General features: G+C 31.4%; 1 pseudogene; it reads left to right on the top strand.

The window, feature by feature from the left end:
* Positions 1 to 1,422: 1,422 nt before the first annotated feature.
* LOC110684440 lies at positions 1,423 to 5,865 on the top strand (annotated as a pseudogene).
* The last annotated feature ends 303 nt before the right edge of the window (positions 5,866 to 6,168 follow it).

Genomic DNA, 6,168 nt, shown 5'->3' with positions numbered 1-6,168 from the left:
ACGCAATTTTACTTTTAAATGAAGGATGCCTAAGCTATGTCAACACTAGAGGTTCAAACTTAAAGACCACCAATAAGTAGTGTAATATTTAGCTAGATATTAATGTTAATTTAGTACTACTTATAAAACTCGGCCGTCGGCCATAAATTTAAATTCATGAGATAGTCCGTACTTAATATTAAAGTTAATATAAGTATAATTTCTTTTTTTTAACCGGTAAACTACGGGGAGGGACCCCATCCTATAACAGGAATGGGGCTGTGAGGAGTTGAACCCCCATCACATGGGGGGAGGGGGAGATGGAGGGACTAACCATCCCTCCATCCCCTCACTCCTCAATATAAGTATAAAATGGTAAAAGTTAATTGATTAATGATCTACATGTCGACACACATAACATAATAATCATATCCATTACTCTGTATTATTTACTTGTATAATTCAATGTCATTAGAAGTATAATTACTATGGTTATTCATAAAAATCTAGCAAAATCCTATACTATGCGCAGTTGTATACTTGTATTGAATGTCCTAGATTAAAAGAGGACGCTAATGTATCATCAATTCATCAATTTCAGAAAATTAAATGTAATTAGTATGGGAGTACTAAGTACTAACCTCAACACCCACCTATTCCACCTTTTATGGTATTTCCGTGATATTTCAAAAGAAGGCCCTTTGATTTAGGTAGTCAATAAGAACCCTCATTATTATTCCTCATCTGAATCATTTTCAAACGTAGTTGTTCCAATTAACTTTTAAGATTGAATTTTCACTTTTTTTTCTTCGAACACTTATTAAGAAAAATAAATAAATACGGAGTAAAAGATAAAGATAAAGATATTTTTTATATTAGGTGTGTTTTTGATATGGAAACTCTTAAATCTTAATCCTTATATATGTAAAATGTATTATAAAAAAAGTATTTGAAAACAAAATATCAAAATAAATTTAATAAAATCTCACATAATTACATTTTGAATTATAAACAAACCATTTTGAATATAATTTTTCAAGATTTCTAATGTAAAAGTAGAAGAAAACAAAAGGAGTATTCTATTGTTAAATAATACAAAGTTGTTACATCAAAATACATTTAATAATAGCCTACATAATTAAAATTTTCCTTAAATAAGAGTTACACACAATTCTTAAAGTAAAATTTGTAATTAGTGACTAAGGTTAACATCTTTAACGTATGTAGTATCCATTTTCAATGTTTACTTCAATTACCTCGCTTATAATAATTTTATTTAAAACAAAACGACTACTTTGACATAAGTGATTTTTATTTATTTAATTTAATTATATATATATAAAAAAAAAAAAAAAATCACAGCCTCATAAAAGAATGTGTCAAAAAAGCAACGCGGTCCGCAACTTCCCTCGTTACAAAATATTAAATAATAAAAAAAATATAACCCCCCTTCACTCCTTTAAATACAATAAAATCTTGTCCCTTACCTTTAGCTCTAACAGTTGCAATACCAAATAATTAAGACCCCCAACACAAAAGCTGGTTTGGTTTTCATTTTGATTTTGGTTGCACATAAATAAATCACAACTTAAATCAAATAAACCAACCCAACTTTCAATTCTCACATTCTTAACATCACAACCACAATGTTTCCTACATTGCTCATATTCACCACACTACTCTTCCTCTCCTTATCCCTCTCTAATGCCCAAAAACCCCCTCTTTTCGTCTTCGGCGATTCGCTCTACGACGATGGTATGACCTTATACAACGGTGTCAAAGGCGCGGGGGCTGAGTACTGGCCTTACGGCGAAACTTATTTTAAAAAAGCCGTCTGGTCGATACTCTGACGGTCGTCTTATCCCCGATTTCATTGGTCAGTAATTATTATTATTCACACATTGTGTTAGTTAATATCAACTCAACCAAAATCTTAAGCTGATAAATATTTTTTTTTTCGCAGCTCAATTCGCGGGGTTGCCTTTTTTGCAACCCTATTTGTTGCCAGGATTAAAAGATTATACCAAAGGAATTAATTTTGCTTCTGCTGGTGCTTGTGTTCTTGTTGAAACTCGCCCTCAAACGGTATGTCATATCAATTCATTTTAGTAATTATTTTTTATCTGACTATTTCAATCATATTTTTATTTTCTGTCGGTGTACTTTTTCAAAGAAATAAAATTAAAATTCATTTAAATAAAGTTTAAGCTGACCTACTAAATAATTAAGGTTGAAATTGTAGAATTTGTTGAAGAAATTGAAGTGAAGATGAAGCAACAATAATAATAGAAATTAGTGAAAATTAGCTTGAGATCAGTTAAATCTAGTACACTGTACTTTTTTTTTTTTACTGCGATTATTGACTTATATCACAAGATTTAATTGGTAGAAAATAATAAAATAAGGTTGGTAGGTGAAAAAATGTATCCATTTATTACCTCTTCTGACGAAAGATCACAAGCTAATAGTGAAAAAGTTTAAGTAAATGCCAACTTTAGCATCTGTTTTTTTTTAAAAATCACTACTTTAGGCATCTTTGATATAAGTATAACTTAATGCATATCATGAGCTCAACTTCTCTAGCTAGCTGGCACTTGTGGCAAATCTGTGGAGAAATTTACTTGATGTGACAACTTCCTAAACGCGCCATATGTTTTTAAGATTTTTTTCGATGTCAATTAGCTTAATTGGTTACAGTAATTCGATGTTCTTAATATGAATACAACCCTTAAGATCATATCTTGTTTATATTATTGAATTGCCCAAAATGAATTTATAATTGGGTTGATTGAATTTTGATTTTGGATCCTCTTTTCTATGTTGTATGCTTATCTTATGGATTGATATTAATTTAATTTTATTTTTGGGGGGTCCAGATAAATTTGAAGAGGCAAATAAATTATTTTATACAAATGGTGCAAAAATTGAAGCAGCAAGTTGGAGAAGCGCAAGCTAATAAGCTGTTATCTGAAGCTGTATACTTGTTTAACATTGCTGGAAATGACTATGTTACCCTTCTTCAGAAGAATGTTAAAAAGCTCCCTCTCTCCAATTTCAAAAGGAATCGCCAAATGAATATGATTCTTGGCAACCTCACTATACATATTAAAGTAAGAATTCTTGATTTATATATTCTTGCTTTTTAATTTTTCGACTTTAATTACTTTTTCGCTTTTTATCATAAACTTTAATTTGGTTAAAGTTATACTTGTGGATTGGGTTTTACTTAGCGCTGCCAATTTTTAACCCGAACTTAAAGTTATACTTGTGAATTGGGTTTTACTGTAATTAGCGCTGTCAATTTCTAACCCGAACTTGAAATTGTGTATTGACTACGGAGTACATGGCAATATGGCATGCTATACTAATATACTATGATAATAGAATGTTACAAAAGCTAAGATTTAGTATCGTTGACAAACATGTCATGAGAAAAGATGACTAAGAACGTGCTAGACATTAGCTAACCAATTCACAGCTCGATTTGCTTACTTTTGAAGTAGATGTGACATAGCTTTATTGTCTTGCTAAATTAGAAGGTTTTGAACTAATGGGATATGATGTGGATTCTCTCTAATAAAGGAAGTGATTAGCTAGTTCATTTTAAGTAATACCTTGGATGAAAGATAAGCTTTACGGAGTACCTTGGTAATTACAAATTGGGAAATCATCTTCTGACTTAGATATTAAGAGTATTATTTCTGTAGAAGTGGTCTTAATGTCTCATATAAGGTGGGAATAAGAGATGGCAACACGGACGGGTTTTTCAACACCTTGTTAGGGTAGGTCGTTTTGATGCGTAGTAACTTATATGTGACACAATTTGACTTTTAATCTATTTCAACAAGCTAGTGTAACACGGGATTCTCTCTATGCAGAGGATCCTTTTTTAATCAAAATTAAAACTCGTACGGTTTATAATTAATTTTGAATTAATTTTTGATTTTTGATTGTTGATTGATACAGACAATCTATAACCAAGGAGGAAGGAAATTTGCATTCCAAAACCTTGGTCCTCTTGGGTGTATGCCATCAATGAAGTACATGCTCGCGTTCAAAGGAACCTGTGCACCGGAGCCACAAGAGCTAGCCAAGATGCACAATGCCAAGTTCGCCGCCCTAGCCAAGAGATTGCAAACCAATCTACCAGGGTTCAAATACTCAATTTACGACTTCTACACCTCCTTGTACCTCCGTGTGATATACGGAAGTAGATACGGTACATTCTAGTAATTTAAATTTTCGACGGGTGGTACGTTCTAGTAGTAATTATTTATGTTATAATCATATGATTTGATTCCCTTTGCCTTCAATTATTATATGCACACTTGTATAGTTGCACTAAAATGGGTCAAGTAGTGGCTTTCAACTAATGTGTCTTTTTAATTTCTATGTTTCTTTAAACCTTAATTGTTTGTCAGTTTAGAGGAACCATGTCATTTACAGCTTGCTGTGTGTCAATTCTTTTTTTGATGAACAAAATCGAGTCCCAAGATCTTGAATATTTTTTACATTAATGACTCTTGATTAAAAAATTACATAGAGACAGGTTATTACTTACACATATTCACATAGATCTATAATAAGCCAACAAGAAGTTTTTCTCCATGTCCTGTTTAATTTCATTGTAATTAATGTACGGGTAACTATTCTTAATTTTGGCCGTACTATTAATTATTCTAACAATTTATTTGAATGATCGAGATTTTGTTAGATTTGTTTTGATTTGTATTTAGTGAAGACCGTGAAAAAGTAAAAGGGCAAGGGTGTAAATTTCTAGAGGCGTTATTAAAGAACTAATCGTAGTTAGGTTTCCCTTTAAAAACATGGTTGTAGACTTGTAGTAATTAGACTATGAAATCGTCGGTGCTTTTGTTTCGATGATTAGTGATTAAATGTGGTAAATAGGTACATATTGTACAAAAAAAAGCCTAAGAAATCGGCTTTGATTAAGAAAATTCCAATTGAAAAATGTGTAGCTAGTTCATGTGACGTGGGTCCTTGTATATTACATTTGCTTGATTGCTAGTTGTTACATGCATAAGTCAAGTCTTTCATGGAACATGACATTATAAATTGTAATAAGTTGTCCTTGAAAATGACATTAAATTTTGTTTAATCAAACAAACAATACCATATGATAGATATATAATATGTTTAGTAGGTAAAGTAGGATATTTCATGTAATCTAATCACATTATATATGTCAAATTGATAATAACAGGTTTTAGGGAAAGCGAAACAGCTTGTTGTGGAAGTGGATCATACAATGGTGATTTCACTTGCCAAAAGAAAGACCAAAGCTTCACTGTATGTAGTAACCCAAGTGAGTACTTGTGGTTCGACGCCGCGCACCCGACGGACAAGGCTAATCAAGCCTTCTCTAAAGAGTTCTGGAGTGGAGGATCTAACCTTGTTGCTCCTTACAATTTGCAAAATTTGTTCGCCGCCAATTGAGGAAATTTATAGGGATTTTTGGGATATATATTTGCCTCTTACACTCAAGTGTGATCTAAGATAAAAATGAGTGTTTGGGTTTATTTTATTTTATTGATTAATATTATTATTACTATTATTTCTCGTACATGTTGTATGTTACACATACCAATAGTTTGTAGTTTTTTTTTTCTTTTTTCAATTTTTACATTTTTCTTCTTGGAAAATTTGGGAGGAAATTAAAGGTGAAGTTGTAGGCTGTAATAAGTGAGGGGTAAAGTGGTACGACGAAATATTGTAATCAGCAATAAAACGTCAAAAAGAAAATGCAAATGTTGATAAAATTTTACTTGAATTTGGAAATATATGTATTGAATTCCTGTTTTGCCCCTCAAAGGCAAAAGCACATGTATATTTGTGGTTTATAATAATCCCTTTGTCCATAACTAATTAATATTGCCCCATTTTATTTCTTTATGGAAAATATGTCAATTATTTTTAGTCACATTTTATACAAGGACAAATTTATGTATTTAGTGTCTGTTCTCTTTAGATTAATTTTAGTGCAGTTCAGTTTAGTTCAGCTCCAATCCGTTCAATTCAGTTCTTAATTTTCTTCTCTCATAAACAATTCATTTCATCTCTATTCAGTCCAATTCACTTCACCTCCAATCAGTTCGGTTTAGCTCAGTTCAGTAAATCAGAACAGGCACTTACTCAACATAACTTTTCATAAAGTATCAATCAATTAAT

Source organism: Chenopodium quinoa, unplaced genomic scaffold, assembly GCF_001683475.1.
Source record: "Chenopodium quinoa cultivar QQ74 unplaced genomic scaffold, ASM168347v1, whole genome shotgun sequence".
NCBI lineage: Eukaryota > Viridiplantae > Streptophyta > Magnoliopsida > Caryophyllales > Amaranthaceae > Chenopodium > Chenopodium quinoa.
This window is presented reverse-complemented; position numbering and strand designations above follow the sequence as displayed.